This window comes from Neodiprion pinetum, chromosome 4 (genome assembly GCF_021155775.2).
Source record: "Neodiprion pinetum isolate iyNeoPine1 chromosome 4, iyNeoPine1.2, whole genome shotgun sequence".
Classification (NCBI taxonomy): Eukaryota; Metazoa; Arthropoda; class Insecta; order Hymenoptera; family Diprionidae; genus Neodiprion; species Neodiprion pinetum.
The window spans coordinates 38142555-38162299 of record NC_060235.2 but is presented as its reverse complement, the minus strand read 5'-3'; the positions used below and the strand labels follow the sequence as shown (position 1 = coordinate 38162299).

The 19745-nt window shown below is 41.9% G+C and overlaps 1 protein-coding gene across 10 annotated transcripts in view; it reads left to right on the top strand.

Moving 5' to 3' along the window:
* Positions 1–19745, top strand: part of LOC124216367 (agrin) — a 319987-nt gene that overhangs the window by 269625 nt on the left and 30617 nt on the right. The window contains exon 1 of one of the 10 annotated variants that reach the window (XM_069135302.1): positions 13997–14156. The exons of the other annotated variants lie outside the window; for them this stretch is intronic. The gene's annotated coding sequence lies outside the window, so the exon portion shown is untranslated. Of the gene's footprint in view, positions 1–13996; positions 14157–19745 lie in introns of those variants that run through there. 10 annotated transcript variants of the gene reach the window in all.

The following is a 19745-nucleotide window of genomic DNA, read 5'->3' as shown; positions in this document are numbered from 1 at the left end:
TCGAGCTATTTTACAGCCGCGTTTTACGCGATCGTTTCATGGTATCGCAGAACCGCTTTTATTACAGACATAATATACATGTACAAGAAATGCACATTGAAGAGTCGATTGATGACGGAGGATTGCCGAAGAGAAAGAGGAAGGAAAGAGGAAACCAAGTAGGAAACAGGAAACGTGATTAGACCTCATCGAGATCGTCAATAATTGGCCGGGCATTCAATTTCCCCCTTTCTGCGGCCCGGGATATATAACGCCTAGAAGCGAAATCCTCACCCCGGTTTCAAATTACTTCCACTCTGCACGTTGCTTCCGGTTGATGATGACAAAGGAGATTTTCGCGCCTTCGTTCGTTTCATCTTATATGTATACGTGAAAAGTAGAAGAAGAAAAGGGACGGAATAAAAAAGTATAACATTAACGATACGTCATGGAAAAGAGTAGAAACGAGAATGATCAAAAAGATCGAGAAGTAAATTCGTCCATCTGTATTAATTGGACGGTCTAAAATCATACCTAGTTTTAAGATTGTTTTTTTTTTTTTTTTTTTTAAGTAAAATGAAAACATTTGGAACAATCTGATTTTGGAGGCGTTATTATTTGTAGTTTCAAGAACATTTTCCCATTTTTTCATTAAAATTATAAAGAAATTGGCGGTCTGTTTTAACGTGTGGAATATCTGAAACACAAAAACCAAGACTTTTTAAAATCGTCAATATATCCTCTAAGCTCCTATGGAACGGATTTTTGAATCAACTTGTTGTTTTCGAGAAATTAATAAAAACGTTCCCGAACGTCTAAAAAAATAAATATTAGTGTATCTGGTAAAAAAAGTCACTGCTAAGCCAAATTTCACGTGACACTTACACGTGTCAATTGTTAAGATAATTTGAAATTCTTTTTTGTGTTTCAAAGCGAAAATACGCAGCTTTCAAATGCGTTTTGGTTCACTCTGTTCCGTTCATTAGTCTAGCCACAATGATACGTTAAATAAAATAATCGCTTTCGGACAAACGATAGTGAACTAAAGCACGCTGCAGAGTGGCAAAGGTTTTATTTTTTTATTTTCTTATTACATTTTATGCCATTTTATTCCCTGCTCGCGGCAATCACCGACGAGTGAACGAATGTCATGTAACTCGTTACTGTACAAAGCGACGAGTAGAAGCTCGTTTGCTAATTTTATAAAATTGAACCAATCCGCCAAATTGAATGCATGCGAAAGAAAATAAAATAAAACAGGAAACAAAAGTTAAAAGAAGGAGATCCGATGTAGTTGCAGTTCGTTGAAACGGACACACCGAACAATTATCCCGATTGTTTGTTCCTCTTCTTCTTCTTCGCTGGCAGAGATGAGAGGATTATTCGCCTTCGTGCAGTATTTTTCAGTCAACTTTGTTACTTTTTTATTTATTTATTTTTTTTTCTCGTTCTTCTTCTCGTCCATATTTTCTTTTCATTGGCACTTTTTCCCTCTATTTTATACCTGAAAACAAATCGGCTCTTCCGAGTCTCGTTCAATTAGTCGAGTCAATTGCGTTAATAAATTGAATAGAACCTCGGGCAGCGTGTTCGCAGGATAAAATTGAATTACAATTCTTGTGAAAAAAAAGGTGGTTTTCACAGGACTGGCGAAACTCGATTCTGTGTTCAATGTTTCGCTACGCTACCGACGAATAGACATCCTGGGGTCATTGTAAGGATAGTCAATTCCCGAAGCCTGTTATAATATTATACATATAATACGTAAATGATTATTATTACGCGTACGTATTTCCTCAATTACGTGTCTCTGCGGTGAGGCGAGAGAGTGGATCACCACTCTCGTGTATAGTTGCCCGCATACCAGCATTCTAACTATGGGCTCCAAGTCCGAAGTATTAACTCGAGATTAGCTCAACCGTTGAGTTGGAATACCTACCGGCATTAAGGATTAGGATATCGATTTACCTCTGGCTGATCCTGCAGGAGCAAGTTAGAACAGGGGAAGTTATATTAACCGGAGAAAAACGAAGGAGTGTATAAATTGATAGTATCGGGCCTCGTCAAGTGCCTTCAGCTATGATAGATTTTCCTAAATGATTTCTATTTAGCGTTAAGGCGGGAATGAATGTTGAGCCTAAAAACGAAACCAAGGAATAACATCATTTCTAGTGACACAGACCATGCAATTTTATTCGACGAAAAAGATGTAATTTAATTAGAAAGGTATTCAACAATTGAGTAAATTTGACTGCAAATGATCGAGTATTGAATCGTCAGGTCATTGAGTGTAAAAATTGTTAACGTCAATTTAAATCCAGTCATACGTTTTAGATTATATAATCCTGAATACCGATGCTTTAGCTGACACGTTTACTCCGCTCTCGAGTATAAATTTTACATCCTTTCTGAAACGGTCGATTTAGTCAGTCGCTTGCTTATTTTCCATAACAGAGCTGTTCGTTCAGCCTCGAAACGATGATTTACGAGAAATTGAGGAAACCGAATGATCGAAAGTCTCGACGATTCAAGACACGAAACGCTAAATGAGGATGGCAAGGGTTACGGATGTGACTGTTGAGCGTGCCATGGGACGCGGGGCATAAGTTTATATGGGAAACCGAGTTATCCGGTTACGTCGAAGCCGAATTCTCTGCGTAAATTACAATCCAAAGTGGCATAAAACCACGGGGTCTGGAAGCAGGCAGAAAACTAGTCGGCTGTTTGGCGGTTCGGATGAACATCCACCAGAATCCCCGCAGATATATTTTATTAAATTTTAATGCAGCCGTAACGAAGCTCCTTTGTCTGGTTTCCCGGTATATCATTTATGCAGATTTGCGTTTTCCCCGTTTTACCGTTTCCTGGGCAATGCGGGCGTCCATTAGATGGATAAAGCTTGGGGGTATTCCATTCGTGGTCTTGCGAATTAGGAATTAGGGTCAGGGTCTTGAGGCCCCTTTTTTTTACCCTCATCTCCCCCTCGTCTACGGCAAAACATGTATTTTCTTATTCTTCCTCGCAAAGGCCTCCGATTTGCGAATCATGCAATACTGTGCACAATTTCTCCACTTTCGTTATCTCGAGAAAACCTTCACCCTTTCTTTTATTTATTTTTACTTTTTTTTTCTCTTAATTTTTCCGTTGTTGCTTTCACAGCAATGTAAAGGATCGTCGTACGTACACATCTCCTTTCATTTGTGAACTGTAGAAACTTTCAGGGTAAACGAGTAAATTAAAAAGTTTCTCTCCAACTTGCAGGTTATATAACGTCCCCGCGAAGATGTTAAGCAGGACTTATGACGTCTTTCAGCTTCGTAACTCGCGTATAACATCACCGCGGAACGTGGGTATACCTAACCAGTTACTCTCCCCAGTCTGAATACCTTCTTACCCCACTATATGTATATATTATATATATATATATATATATATATATACATAAGATTATATCATGTATTTTCGGTATATATGCGTAATCCATTGCGAGTTATTGAATTTTACCAACTATGAAGTTTGCCTGCAGAAATTCTACGTCGAATGCCATGAAAATTCATTCGGAAAACCACCTGTTGATGTTGTTCTACATGTATGCGTGTAAATAGGGATTTCTTACGTGTGAATATTATGCCGATACACGGGGAAAATTCTTAGAAAAGTTTAAAACACACCTCGTATTACAATAAATATTATTCTGATTATAAAACGAGAACCGTTCGCTGTTCGCCAGAGTTTGCATATATAAACACGTGGCGCCGTTTTGCCTTAATTGGGTTGAAAAATTGGTACAATTTCCATTTGAAAAAGAAGAAGTAAAAAAAAAACAAAACAAACAATAACAAGAAAAATCTGCGATAAATATGATGGAACGTATTTCACGGTGTTGAAACACGATCCGGCAAACGTCGGATCGGGATTAACACCGTTCGAAACAACGCGGAGTGACGTGCTGAAAAGGAAAAAAATTTCAAGTGAAAATATGCCGTTTCACATTGTACAAGCTGTCCCCTCTAATTGTTTGCATCGTCTATTGCCCATAGCGAACGTGGTTTAACCGAGGCGTAATAAATGCTATCAGCGAAACATCCACAGGTATACGGGTTTCTGTATATATCGCGTATAATACACGCAGAGCAGAGGTATAACACGTGCAGGTATCCCAATGCACGACGTGTACAATTACGTCCACACCACTTACGAACGCGTAGAGAATGCACCATGTATCGGCGGAGCGACGTCTACGCACCAACAGCGGCACCATCACCCCGAGCGAATGGATATTTGCAAGCTAAACCACTAAATTTCCCATCCAATTTACGCGTACATGGACTCGAGCGGTGTTGTACCGTGGCTTTCGGGCTGTGACTTTCTCTCTCGCTCTCTCCTATCATTTCTCTCTCTCTCTCTCTCTCTCTCTCTCTCTTCCTCTCTGTCTGTGCCTTCTCTCGGCTGCAGGTAGCACATGCTGCTGCTGCACTGGAGCCTCCAGTTTACTCCAGTTTACCAAAATAGCTCGCTATCTGCAACGCTGCTGGTACTGAGATGCAGGTTGAACGAAGCTCTGCCTCGGTGCGGAGTGCATGCCGCCTCCAAACGCGACCCTGGTCGACCATTTCCAGCTGCCATGGTGCACCATACGGGCGATGTTCTCCACACGGATGAACGCCCTCCGGTCACCAACTGCACCGGCTGTATTGCACCGATTCACATTCACGATCAGCAGCTTTCAGGGTGTAAGGGAGAAGGGCGAAATTCAGTCGACAAGCTTCAACGAAGGCGAATCTTTCACCTCGGACAATCGAAGGGACAAGAGATTGGGGATGAATCGGTATGTGGGTTAGAAGTTGGCGAAACGGAAGTAAGTTTTAAGCAAATTTTCACTTTGTCCAATTACAGTGAATGTGAATTATACTGCATCGGCAGACTTTGGGAAAGTTACGATTCTGAGGAAATTTGAACAACAGAGGCAAAGATAAAACACGAACGATTTGAGATAAGGTTTTGTAATTCGGACTTCGGATTTAGCTCAAAAACACTGGAATCAGGTTGCAAACACCACAGGGTTTAAACATTTTCAACGTTGTAGAATTGTAGAAAATCTTTTCTCAAATTGATGATCGATATTAATTCTTAAGCGTTCTGCCCAATTTACTGAGAATCCGTACACAACAGAGACATTTTGCTTAATTCGTTCTCATCAATTCGTTGGCAAAAATAAGACTTTAGGTCTGGATTCACGTCAACGTGAATCGGGAAATCCCATATCCTGTGCAGGAGCGTTTGCGGTTTGAATCCTGCAGGAGCAGGAGTTTCCGTAATCAAAATACAGAGCGTGCGGACTGCTCCGGCGATATGGAGGAAGCGTTTGACGTCACGTGTCAAAGCTAAGTAGGGCATGGAAACATAACCGGGACTCGAACCCCGGCACGGTGGAGCAACGCCGAAGGCTAATGTGACGAACGATCCTGCTGTCTCAAGCATTGGCTTGCATCGATATACCGAGCTAATGGATCCGAGCATCCGGGAACTGCGGAAAACGGCTTATCCTCACCGAGAAGAATTAGCAGAGGTGCAGAATTAATCAGATCTGGTTAACTCTCTCGCCTCTCCGTTTATGCACATTACAAGCACTTAGACAAGGCCCTGGAATTTATGTACGCATATGCGCGGCGTTTAAGGTTACTTTGGTCAAATTCCAAGCGAATTTCTGGCATTATGAGCCCTGGTTACGTACCCCGACGTACTTCGTGCTTCATTGAAACTGCGCCCGGTGACTCTGGAAATTATGTTGATGTTACGACCGCAGTTGAGAGGCGTACATGGGTATACATGTATCTACCAACGTACTTCGAGAGGCAACTGCGGTTGTGACTGCGATATGATTATTGTTATTATAGTTCTTCAAAGTTTACGCTGTGCAGAGGTGTACACAGGTATACCTATCTAGGCATCTGTTTTCTGGTTCGGTTGACCGTAGTCGGAAAGGACGTCGCAGAATCCTTACGGAAATTGGATGGATTTTCAGTATTTTATAGTACGTATTCTCCCGATCAAAAGTTTGGAAGGTGGGTCTGTGGATTTTTTCATATCTATGGATTACGTCATTGTTACGAATTAGAAAGCTTCAAGGGGGACTTGAAATCAAATATATCACTCAAAAGCTGCACGGCCGATTTGCAGAGACGCGGACGCGTGAAAAACGGAACAACTCGATTATTGCAAGAGTCGGAGGGTATCTTTCTTCGCGCAAAATCTGACGTTCCATTTATCCCCTTCCAGTAACCCAGCGAGTTCATGGATGAAATCAATGACAGCTTTCTGCCTGTCTTCGATAATGAACTGCGCAATTTTTTGAGCGATTTGTTTTATTTCAAATTTCCTCCAGGCTTTATAATTCATGAAAATCACGAAATCCATTTATATAAAAAGAAATCCTTCTTCCGAATATCGTATATCGGAAACCACCGATTCTTGGGACTTGTGTCCATGAGAACTTCTGATCGGAATAATGCGTACTGTAACGTACTGAAAATCCAGCCGATTTCCATGTGAATTCTTCGGGTTCCTCCGCCTACTGGAAGACCATTTTCTCCTTCCGCTGGACGCTAACAAAACATCTTTCCAATCCAAAGAACATCCCAAATATCCAACGTACGAACGCGCTTTGTGGCCGCGGTGTTTCCCCGTGGCTTCGAGCTTCGCCGATGACTTTCAGCGATCATTCCCGGTCGGTATCCGAGGGGGAAAATCCTGCAGAAATGGGTAACGGGCAGGGGCAGGCAATTTGGCGCGGATGCTCGTATACATCGAGAAGAGATTATTGGAGGGTGCGCACGGTACGGCGATCTTATCGTCGTGTAACGCGAGGCGGGTATCCTGCAGCAGGTACCGAGGCGGTATAACGCGTTCTATACATAAATTTGATGTACTAGCCAAGCGAGGTCACCCCGGGTCTGCAGGACGTACGGGACGTGAAAGGAGAGCCTCGAACGGGACTCGTGGGCTTTCCTGCACCATACAGGCTATCGTAAATCAAAGTTTTAACGCGGAATCAATATGATTTACCGGGAGATTCGGTCGCGATATGCCGGCCCGTTCGATCGGCTGCTCCGGCTCTGGATTGGCTGCAAGGGATGCGCGTCGCTCGGTGCAGGAACGCGGAGTGCCGGAAGGACTCGCGACGAGAGAACCGATTCGCGATCCTGCTTGCAACGCGGGTATTTCGCGTTTCCCGAATGATGCACGTCGCGTGACGCGCGCCGGATGCTGAATGGATTTGGATTCCAAAGGGCCAGAAGTAGCTTTTTTAACACCAGCGTCACTCTCTAAGTGTCAATCAGTTATAAGTCTACCACTGGAGAAAATCAGTGGGATATCGGTGAAAAGACACCGTAACGTCGGTCCGTATGCACTGTTTTTTTCCAGTGGTATACTTAAGAATAACTGGGAATCAGTGAATATTCACTTGTTCAAATTTAGAGAGCAGACTACACGATTTTTGTCTATGGGATTTAAGTTCGTTTATTTTACCTCACGAGTGGAGGAGATTGATAATATTCTGCGAAACATTTGTTCTTCTCAACGGAAGAGCGGTATTTTCGAATTCAGTGAGAGATAACGCTCGAATTTGAGGAAGCTGACGGTACTTCTTACTTGTAAGACAGATCTGCGCTGATACAACATGGCGGTGGTAGGAAAATTGTCAAAAATTTACCAGTTAGCAGCTGTACTACGGACGCATAGACAATTTTTATGGTCTATGCGGAAATTTGACATCATCTACGGTGTTAGATTGATACCTAATTATTCATGGATTTCAATTTCTACATTACGTGTTTGGCAAATTTACTAAAAATCAGCCACCCTGAGATGACAGATTTTTCGTCTTGCGAAATAACAAAGTTTAAGGAAAGTATGGAAGCGCGTTTTTCAGTCCATCTAGAAGTAAGCGTCAAGGAAAAATCAATCGTAATACAAAAATAAAATGAAAAATTTGTCTACCTGTTGACCGGTTTAATTGCCTATAATTAATCGTAATTATATGTATATATATTTATAAATACGCATCGTTGTTGTACTGCAGATTTTCAAATCGCCTCCATTTTTTTCTTCCGACATTGACGTTTTAGATTTTTTTGTTTCTGGGGTGCGAAAATGTCATCGGAGTTATTCGTATATAAGGAAGGAAAATATATTACGCTCGTATTATATATAATGCAAGTGAATATAAGCGTATTTCTCAACGAGATTGACCCGAGCCTTTGCTTGCTGCACGTGCGCCGCTCCCACGGCAGCAATTCGTGAAAAAGTTTGTTTTTTCCACTTACCCTTCGGCGGAGGAAGGAAGGAAGGAAAGGGGGGGGGGGGGGGGGGGGGGGGGAAGGCAGAAAAACTGAATAAAACTGAAGAAATCATAAGTTGGAAGTTTTGTTTACCGAAATTGTCTGAACTAGCAGATGGTTCGGTATAATACTCTGCGTATATAAGCGCAGCTTGCCTCATATACGTATAAGGCGTTCTCCACAAAATCAGTCACTTGGTTTTTATCCCCTCGGATCTGTTCCCTAATTCGTTATTTGGTAATATTTCTTAGAGGTGATCTCTTTGATTTTTTTCAGATTTTTTAATTTACTCGTTTTGGAAATGTTTTCTTTTAGTTTTCTAAATTTTTTAACCCGTACATCGTGGAATATTCAAGACGGGCGAAAAAAAATTTAACATGAAAAAGAGTAATGTTTTTTCATGAACTATTTAATGCAATATATATATAATGTGTTTGACGAAATTTTTCTTTTTTTTTTCTACCAATGCCGTACCTTTGATTTTCCTGTATTGCAAAACGTATGAAAAAAATTGGCATCATGGAACTCGACATTTTTGCCGAGTAGAAGAAATATTTTATCGAGAAAGGTGAATTAAAATACATCTGAGTTCCTTTTTTCCATGAACTATTTGATGCGACATATGTTACACTGGCATGGCATCAAAACTATCACATATATTGCATTAAACAGTTCATGGCAAAACATAACGTTTTCGTGTTAAAATTTTTTGTTTGCCCGACTTTAATCTTCCATGATACACGGGTTGAAAAAAAAAAAAAAATGCCATTTCCGTAACTAGTAAATTACAAAATCAGGAAAAATTCTCAGAGAGTAACTTTAAGTAGTACTACTATATAACCAATTATGGACCAGATCTGAGAAGATAAAAAAAAATGGCTGAGCTGGTGCGAAACGTCTTTTATACATACACCCTTTTATACATATGCAATGTAAGTTTCGGGAATCTTAAGCATTCCGAGTTCCCGCAGCGATTTGTTTCAAGCTGTGACGCTTCGGAGCTTTTTTTTTCTTATTTTTATTTCCCAATTTTCTATGCATTCGCGCAATAGAAATCTGATTTTTTCGGTAGACAGAAGGAGAAAAAAATGTCAAACGAAAGAAGAAGAAACAGTGATTCCCATGCTTCATTTCTCCGCGTTATTTTCTCGAGGATTTTGCAAAATTTTCGTGAATCATGAACCGTCGCGAAATCTGAGGGTTGGTATAGCCGCAATGTTTACGGGCAGCCATTCGGCGGCTTGGGATTCAAAGAGAAACTGCAGAAGGAAAACTGTTACGACCCTGGTTTATGGGGCCCCTAAACGAGCGGAAGATTCTCCTTGGCTGTCTGAAGCGGTGCCGAAATGTTGGCATATACCGTTCGAAATTAGGCTTCTATATCCGTGTCTTCAGACACCATTACCTCATACGTATTATACCTATAATACATTTCTACGCGTTGTTGAATTCCGTTATATGGAAGGGTGAACGAAATTTCTCTCGAGTCTCATGCGGCGTTCGTCATCATCATCATTCGAGGCACGCCTCTCGGTAGTATTCTGAATAAAAATGAATCGGAGAAAAAAAGTAATACGAAACTGGTGAAAAATCTGTAATTGAACTAGATTCAATGGAAATATGTGTTCAACGGGAAAGTTTCGTTACAAAAAAAATTTGCTACCCTCCGTACCTGCGTATGAAGCGTAGTTTTTTAAAATAATTGGACCGAATTTTTTTTCATTTCTATTTACGGCCTGCTAATAATTTCATTCGGCTTTGTTTCAAATGAAAAATCATAACGAACGACCAAATTATGATCTTCACAAATAGCGTAATCCAAAATATCAAAAATACATGACACTTCGTGTTTCTTTGTTTCTTTGACAAGATTTGAGATCAACAAATTTCAACTGGTCGGTCCTATTATTCGCAGTTTTAGAAAAAAATATCATCGTGCGTCATTTTTCAATGTCTGAAAACGAGATGGATTGTTGTAATTTCAACGAATAAGACCTCAATCTAGTTCCGACGAAAAAAAAGAAAAAAAAATAGAGCAAAAAGAAAAATCCTCCCTAAATCCGAAAGTGTTAAAATTTTCAAAAACAATTCCGACATCAAGCGATAGTTGAAAAAAGTCGACAGAAATGTGAAAAATTGTACAACGCAATAAGCCCTGTTTGGCGAGTGAAAAAATCTCGGTGAAATAAATCAAAGTTTTTCGATTTCGTTGGCGTGTTTATACGCACACTCTTTGCGGGTGATAAAAATTCCGTGAAAATTTTTCAGGAAAGGGAAAACAGGGGATTGGTAAGGCTTAATGACGGGGGTGTATCTGACGGATATTCCGAGTATAACAACAATGGTAACGGTAACGGTAACCGTAATAATAATGTCAATAATTTGCGCGTGTTTCAAAGTGAAAATATTATCATCCGGGGGCGAAGGGGAGCTTTATGTACGGTAAAACGAAACGGATACCCTGTACCGTCAAACCCGAGCTCGGAAAATTGGCCAAACCGTGGAACCGTGAGTCGCTAATTACTTATTTACCCAACGCATTAATTATGTCCCGTGTGTTCCGCTTCGGGTTGTTGGATTTGGCGCCGCGGTCTGATCGAGCGATAAACGTCAGGTGAGGGTCGTGGTAAATTTGTATTGCGTAGGCACTCCGGGTCTTGGGAATCGAGCGTGTGCCGGAAATCCCGGCAGAAATGCGCGCGCGCCTTCCAATTTTTCGTCGGTCCCTTCTTCCGGAATTGCTGAATTTAATACATATAATGTACACGGGTAAACTTTGACCTGCGGATTTCCTCCGACAGGCGATCGCGTCGCTAATTCCTTTCACGTAAGCCGCAAATCCGTTACAGCCACGCTTCTCTTTGCACAATTTACACGGTGATATTGTTCCGAATAGCGGACGCTCCTCGATAACCGACAATATTTTCAGTCTCGAAGGTGTTCGCTGCTCGGAAGTTTCACTGCAACAATAAATCTCCACCATTACCACCGTTATGGCTAACCGCGCCGATGTATTTCCGGCCTCCATGACGTATCAACCCTCTGTTACCAAGGATAAATCCTGCGGACTGCACGATTCAGGACGCATCAGAATTGCACTATTGTCTGCGTTATGCTGCAGTTTACCGAGCCGATTAGGTTAGGTATAGCCATGGGACGAACGAAATTTATAACGTATTGTTCGAGCTGACGTTGCCTCATTCGGAATAACTCTGCACGTCAATTGCCCTCCCGAGACGAGGCGATGAACGCTGAATTTTTTCCAAAACTGACTGCAACTTCGTGGAAACCGCTGAAATCCTTCAAGTTACACAAAATCTCTGAGATCCTGAAACCCTGAATCTTGTAAGTCCCTTGAATTAGTCCAAGCTCGAAATTTAGCGCACGTGCACAAGCCGCTGATTGCGAGTGATCAATTGGATTCGGTCCAGGCCAAGAAATAAAATTTCAACAAGAATCTTTCGATTGTTTGATTATTACTGATTGGGAGAAAAGGCTTTATTCTCCTGGATGGAAGAAGTGGTTTCATAATTCTGAACGAAATTTCTCTCGGTTACCAAACAATGTAACATACCGCTGCGGTTGTATCGTGTTTTTGAATTTATTGATTCCTGCAATTTTCATCTGTGAATTCGTACGTAGCTTCGTTAAAACCGATGATTGGTTTCAATCTAGATACATCCAAATCTGTTTGTGTTTTCCGGCTATTCGTCGAGGCTGGGGGTTGTTAGGATTTTTAATAATGTAAGAACAGCCAAAAACACGTTTCAATAGGTTTGGTCGGATGATCATTTATCACATCCGCGCCAGCCGGCTTTCTTGCAACCACGGAGCAGGCTGCCCAGGGCGAGCTATAAGTCGGTGTGAAAATCGTTTGTCAGAACGCGATGACAGATGAAGAAAAATGAACCTTTGATACATCCCTCGTATTATACTTACGAGGAGAGCTAAACGGTCGTTCAGTGTCCTTTATTCTTGCAACTGTTGCGAAAATTTAATGCTTGTGCAACGATAAATTGACGTTGAAGCCTTATTTAACTAAAAAACTAGAGTAAACCGAAGAAATTGATTTTGCGCTGCAATTACCAAAAAAGGATCGACGATAGCGCAAAATTGTTAGGCGTGCCTCGTTTTTCGCAATCCCAACAATATTCAAACAGTGTTTTTTAACGATACCTGTTTTACTGAATTTTTCTAGTTACTGTAACAAATGAAATTTTTCTCAGTGTGTATTTTACTCGTATAATTATCACTGTGAATTGCTATTTTAACGATGAAAATATCAACGGTGATATTATCAACTAAATGGGTGAACTTTTCAGCTTGATAACATCGCGAAGGGAAATGAAATATCGCCGTGTGTAACGGCTGAAATTTATTTTCATCCACGATGTATCGGAGTTTACACGTGTACATATATATTTATTTATATACTGAGTTCTCTAACGGAATTTTACCGCGAACATGGCTCTCTAACAAGACGAGAAAAATAGTAAAAAAAAAACGATAATCTGAAAGGTGCATGTTGGACAAATCCGGTCTTTCTCTACATTGGATCGAAAGCTTTTCATCGTATACACGAAGAAAAGAAAAAGAGCAGATCTTACTCGTAACTGCGGAAAACGAGAGGCTTTGGTCAAGGTTTTTAATAAAAAATACCCGAATCAGCTATATTTTTTCCCTATTAATGTAGCAGATTTCAATCTGCACACAGTGGTTTTCACTGTTTCTGGAGTAAATTCTGCATTTTACAAAGTATATTTTAAAGTAGCACGTGAAGCATGACATCTTGATTCAATTCAATACGAATCACTGTTGTTGTACCTACAAATCCACGCTTAGATGAATCGAATCTTTCCGAAAAGTAGGGAAGCTTAATTTCGATAGACTTTGCAATAAGCCATTAAATTAATTGGATAACTCGAAACTCACACCATCGGCATCGGCATCAACGCTAAGAACGATATTTTGCAGGGTGACTCGAGGGGCCATTCGTTTGGAAATCAAATTAATAGTTGCAGTTCATTAACATTGATTTCGAGTGATTTCCGTTGATTTTAAGTGTATCAAATAATTTCCACCAATTTCCGACGTTGCCCCTAATTTTTACAGTGACTTCCGTATCTCTCTAATGATTTTCAGTGATCACCGGATACTATAAAATGACTAAAAACCATTCTAAATGACCTCGAACGAAAATGGCAAACGATTGGAAATCAACGTACGGTTCACTCGGCAAGCACCATGGAAATCGATGGAACGTCGTTGAATCGAAACAAAGTTTCGCGCTTGCCGCAATTAAACTTTCAACGATTTCCATGATTTCCAACCCTCGCGGCTCAATTTCAATTGATTCCCAACGATTACCAATGACTCCGATTATCCCGACCGATTTCCTCGTCTGCATCTCATCGAATAATTCGGTCATTCGAGTTTCCTTGATTTTCAATTTGATTTTCAACCGTTAAACTTATAACTCCCTCGATCGAATCGCCCCTCGGGGTGGAGGGTGGAGGGTGTCCCCAGCATCCGATGGACCAGGTTTCGGACTCGAGCAATGCACTCCGGCGTGTCGTAGGCACCCACTTACAACGCGTGTGTGTTTTCTCCGCGAAAATCAATATCAGAGTTCGCAGCGCCTCGCTTCGGAGGCCGAGGGAGGCGAATCTCAGTGTCTCGATATCCAGCCGGCGGTGTCCTTGCGGCGTAAAAAAACGGCTCAAATTCTTCCTCGAAAGTGCCAAATCAGTGAAAACGTTTTTACCTAACGCCGTGAAAAAAAGTGTTTCCGACGATTAAACGGACCGAAGAAGTCTCAGGCCTGCTACTACGGAGGTCGCCATATTGAATCACGACACATTTTCGCGCAACCTCGTGTGACCTCGTGTGACCTCGCGGAGTCACGTGTTACTCGAGGTTTCAATTTTTTTTCTCCCCCTACCCCCATTTCTTTTTTCACCGAGTCATTTTTTTTCTATTCCTCATAAATCTTTATTCACCTCGGTTCGGATTTCAAAAAACCAGAATTTCTTTCCCTCTTTTTTCTCCCACTACTTCTGTCTTTCTCGATCCCTTGTGCCCTTAATTTTCGCGGTTGAACCCTTCTCCTGAACTTACCCTTGCCGCTTTAATATAAATAAGTAAAAAATTAAAAAAAAAAAAATAAAAAAACGTAAAACGAGTAAAAAGTTACAATAATATTTGCAACATGGTCGAAACTTGAATTGCAGGTATACGTATACGCGTAGGTAAAAATCGTCCTTCGCTTGTAGGGAGTCTTACGAATTTTTGCAAGGTGTAGTGTAATTTCCAAAAAAATTTAATTTCCGTGAAGCGTTGCGTCAACGAAACTGAAGCAAAAAATAATAGTCATACGGTGCAGGATCATGAGCAACTCGTTAACACGAAAATAACCAGTTAAAATATCGACTGTATATGCGGAGGGTAGAAGGTTTGAACAAAATGTTATTATACCAATATATATCCGAAAAACGGTTATAATCTACGTACATAGAAATACACGTAGAGACACGCACACACAGATGCATGTGTATAAAATAAATACGGGAAAGTTTCCGACAACCGCATTCGTCAAAACATTTTATTTACCTTGCTTCGTCGTCGTTCGTTTCGCGTCGAGGAGGGATGAAGCATTCCCCAACTAGGCACGGTATATCTTTGTACAATACCAACGCGGTATTATTAATTTGCCCGTTTAAACGCGCGGAATAACAAATTGATAGTAAAATTTGGCAAACTAAAGCGTAACCGGCCACGTTGCGCAGGGTATTATAATGCCGCGACTTCAAACACACGTATAACAGAGCAATTAAAACGACAAATTACAAAGTGGTTGTAGTGCCGGTGCAGTTTGCGCGGTGAACGAGAGAGAATGTTTTTCGCTACACGCCCGCCGTCTGTAATAATATCATTCGGAAGAGAAGGAACAAAAAACAAAAAAAAAAAAAAAACTTTAAAAAAAAAATGAAACGTAACGAAACGAAACAGAACCGAGAGAGAGAGAAAAAGTACGTGACGAATAAAAACGCATTTCTCAACGCGTTACCAGCTACTACTTCAGCCATAAATAAATACCTTCAAATCCAGCCAGCGTTGAAGCTTTAAATTTGTCGCATAAACGTCACGACGGGGGTTGCAAAAAAAAAACAAAAAAAAAGAAAACAAAAAAAAACAGACAAAATAAAAAACGAAAGCCAGACGCTCGGCTAAAATAACAGCACGATATCTGCAGCCGGCTGTGACGTACATATATAGTAAAAAGAAAAAATTAAAGTGCAGGGATGCTCTCGTTTATAAGGGGTAGTTTTTGCTTTCTTTTCTTCTTCGTAAAATCATTAAAATACTACAGAGTACACCGTCGTAACAAATTATATATGAACTTCGTTTAACAGTGCGAGAAATCAATTTCTGCGCCGTATAAACTCCTCGGTCTGATTCAGTATAACTCGTGTATCTCTAAGGAAAATAAATATGCTAGAAGAAGAGAAAAAAAAAAAAAAACAAAATAGCGAAGCAATCGAGTTGCACGCGATATAGTCCTTTGTACGTTTACAATATAACACGTAGGTATACAGAAATGTGTAGGTGTGAATATCAACCGGTTGCACGAATGCCACTTTTCTAGGAGTAACAATCACTGCCATTATACATTCTCGATAAAGAGCTAATCGTCAAAGAGAGTAAACGTTAATCATCGCTTTCTCGATTTCTCAGCTTAAATTAAACGCCACAATCCTCTGTACCTAGGTTCACTCGCAACGGTTCTGATAACTGAGAGCGCGTTTCCCGTACACACTTGCTTGTTATTTGATTTAGGTATGCATACCCTGCAGTGTAAACTGCAATGCTGGCAACCTTGTGTACTCGAGACTGCGTCGAACGATCCGCGATGGCGGCGGGACGAGATAAACCATAAATAAAACAGGGCGTCTGGTGCATATATTTATTTTCATATTTATATTATACGTAGGTGTAATACATATTGAAATTCGGGCATATAGACAACTTCGAACATGCGCATCACGCGCAGTAATATCCGGTATGTAACGTCCCTTGCACCCGGCGCGTCTTCCTAAGGGGGATGAAAATACGAGCGTGGAATCGGATTGTTTATACCTTTCAGACACGGGAGCTTATCGCGGCGATTATATTGTCTCGGTATCCGCCTAACGCCTTTAATCAAGGCACACTTGCCTCGATGTTAATTAAACAATCGTGAAATTCGGACGTTGCACTGAATTATTTGATACACGTTTTTCGGCAATCGGTTTCCAAATCAGGGAGACCTGTTTTCTGAATCAGATAAGAAATGCGAAGTGATCGAAATCGGTCTCAAGAATCGGCGATTCCTGATGAAAATTGCGTTTGTTCTATGCTCTTAGTAATCTGGTATCTGCCATTTTGAATTTCGCAATCAGCCAAATGTGCGGAACAATTATATCGCCGATATACATACGGAAGCTATTTTCTCTGAAAATTCGTCGTTGAATTTCACCCGGGTGTTTTACGAAAATTAGGAAGAAAGATTGTTTACGCAGGATTAAGGCAGGGAGAATTGTTGCGAAGCGACGAAGGGAGATTAAAAGAAGAGGCAAAGGGAGCGGGGGATGATCAAGCCCCCGGCAGGCAAAGAACCATATTTTAATCGGTCGCAGTTTATCAACGGTTTCACGGTAAATCACTCGTTCCTTTCCACTTCATAACTCAAGCCAGGGATCCCGGATCGGGTGTCCCTTGATCCCAGACCCGACGGGGTCTCGACCCCCTTTTTTCCCCCCCCGGCCCCGTTTCGCCGTCAGTTTCTTTCTTATTTATGGTCCGTGGGGTAATTCTCAAAGTTTTGCGTGATTCTGCATACCCGACTCGCCGAGCTTTCTTCTTATTCTTATATCCTCGTTCTTATACTCGCCTCTTTTTTTTTTTTCCCGCTTTTATTTTCCCTCCGTCTCGACCTTGTTTATACGTATTCTTCTTCGTAAAAATACGACCGGAGAATCGCGAGAGGCTTAAAACCTTTGAAACTCTTTCACGGTGGAAAAGCCAGGACGGATAAAAGAAACTACCCCGGGATAACGGATAATTTCATATCAATTTCACGGTTGTCGGGCGAGAAATCTTGACCGCATAAAGAAGCGTAACAGGGTCGAGAAGAGAAGAGAGGAGAGGAGGAATAAAGAGCGCGGGTAGAGGCGGAGAGAAATAATGGGGCTCCTCCGAGGCTCTGGGGAAATGCGAACTGGTAGAAACGTAGCAGGGGTCTCGTTTCTTGCGTCAGACAGTGATTCGTCTGGGTTCCCGGAGTTGGAAAGCGTCGGCGAAACAACGCTACAACAACAAAAAATAAAAAAATCAAAAAAAAAAAAAAAAAATCCCACCTTTTTCATCCGCGCTGCATGCAGCGCATACCTACTTTGGCACAAAGCATCTCGGCCTCGGGCTCACGCTCGTTCCGACTGGACGAGAAATATCAAAAAGCACGTGCGTGCGGTCACCGTAAAATAGGATTGGTGAAATAATTATTCCAATAATAAACGCTGTGTTGATAATTTTCTAACAAATAAACACGCCCCGTGAACTTTGTTCGAAAAAATTGTCTACATCTCCTCGACTTCGTTCTCACGTTTCTTTCCACCCGCCTCTCTCGTACTTCCGGCGAAGCGGAAACAGCGGCGAAGGGAGCATCCCGAGTCTCGGACTGTTCGTTTCAAACCCTCGACGGGAGCGTCGCGGAGGACTGAAGGGTCGTAAATATTCATACGTCCGAGAGCACAGCCGAGATGAGGAATAAGTGACCACGAGACGGGAAGGACGTGGGATCGGGAAAGCTCTCTTTGCTCGATCAGAGGGGACAAAGCGAGAGGCCGAAGGACGCGATCTTCCCTTAAACTTTAATCGCGGGTGCTCGCCTCGGGTCTCTTAGACGGCAACGAATCCGGGTCAAAGATTTCCCCCTCTCATCCCATGACCTGTCAATATTAAAGTGACTCGTCACCCCCTTGCGGACCAGGCGTCGCGACGCTTGAGCGTCACGCCTGTCGGTGCGGCAACTCGGCAATCATCGGTGATCGGACCCTCTAATCAATTCCGACGAGACAATGGACTTTGTTCCTGGCGCCGCGTCGTTGTTTTCTTTGTTCTTTTTTTTTTTTTGTTTTCTTGTTGTTTTGCTTTTTGTTCTTCGTTTATCTTTCCTTTTTCAAAAAGTCAGACAAGAGACCCGCTTTGATGCCTCGATCCTCGAGTCGTCCACTCGATTAAACGTCGACTTCTTTTCAACAACGCGACCACGCGCCGACCTCTGACGCCTACACGTATATACAGCGTCATATGTATATATATAAGTATACTATCGATCGAGAATTATTATCTCACGATATTAAATTCCCCCTCCAGCTTTCGTAATCGTCTACTCTCAACTTTTATTAATATTACGCATAATCTACTCACTCGATCTTCCCGGTGTCCCCCGAAAAACACACCGTCGCATGGCCTTTGGAATATGTGATTGAAAATTATCTCCCCCTCCCCACCCCCCCCCCCCCCCCCCCTCCCGACCCATTATGTATATCTCGATACCGAATCCAAAAGTGGCCAATTTCAATCTCAAACAATCGAATCTCACGATCCTTAACTCTCGCGGCAAGCTTTCCAACAGCATTAACCTCGAACAAAGGTTGGTGAAAAGTATTCTTACAGTTTCTCATACATGTTTTTTTTTTTTTTTTCTTTGCTTCGAAGAAACGAGAAAACTCCAATACAGAACGAAATATTACTCGCTCATCGCTGGTCATTACCGATACAACATTCGTGTTCGTCAGTTTAAAAAATCCGTATCTGTGTGATCGAGAAGGAGAAAGAAAAAAAGGGGGGGGGGGGGGGAACCTGACTTCGCGGCTTGTGGGAATACTCTTAAATTAGCATAAAGATAAATGCAGGTTCCGAGGTGTCGTGGACATGCGAGTGTGAGTTTTTTCGCGTTTTGGATATTTAAGTGGAAGGGGAGGGGGGGGAGGGGGAGGAGAGGGTCAGATAAGAGGTGAACAGCGTTCGTCGTCGACACGATAGCCTTCGTCCCGGTACGGAGACAAGCGAGCAGTTGGACAATCCGACCCTCGACGAGAACAAGATAAGTCCACGAACTGGGCGCAGCGAAACAAGTATTAAAGTACGACAACTTGTTGAGGTCAGACACGACATCGCCGGACGGACGTTTGTTATACGAATTTGATGCATGCGCGCCTTCGTGTCGAGGCGTCGTTTATACAACGACTAACTTAAAATTGCTCCTTGGGGGGGTTGAAATCGTTATCCTCGTACCGATGATAATTTCAGAGACGAGAGGACCCCGTGACGCTCTAAAAGCCGAGCAAGTTTCGTTCGAACGAGCCGGCATTGGACGGAAAG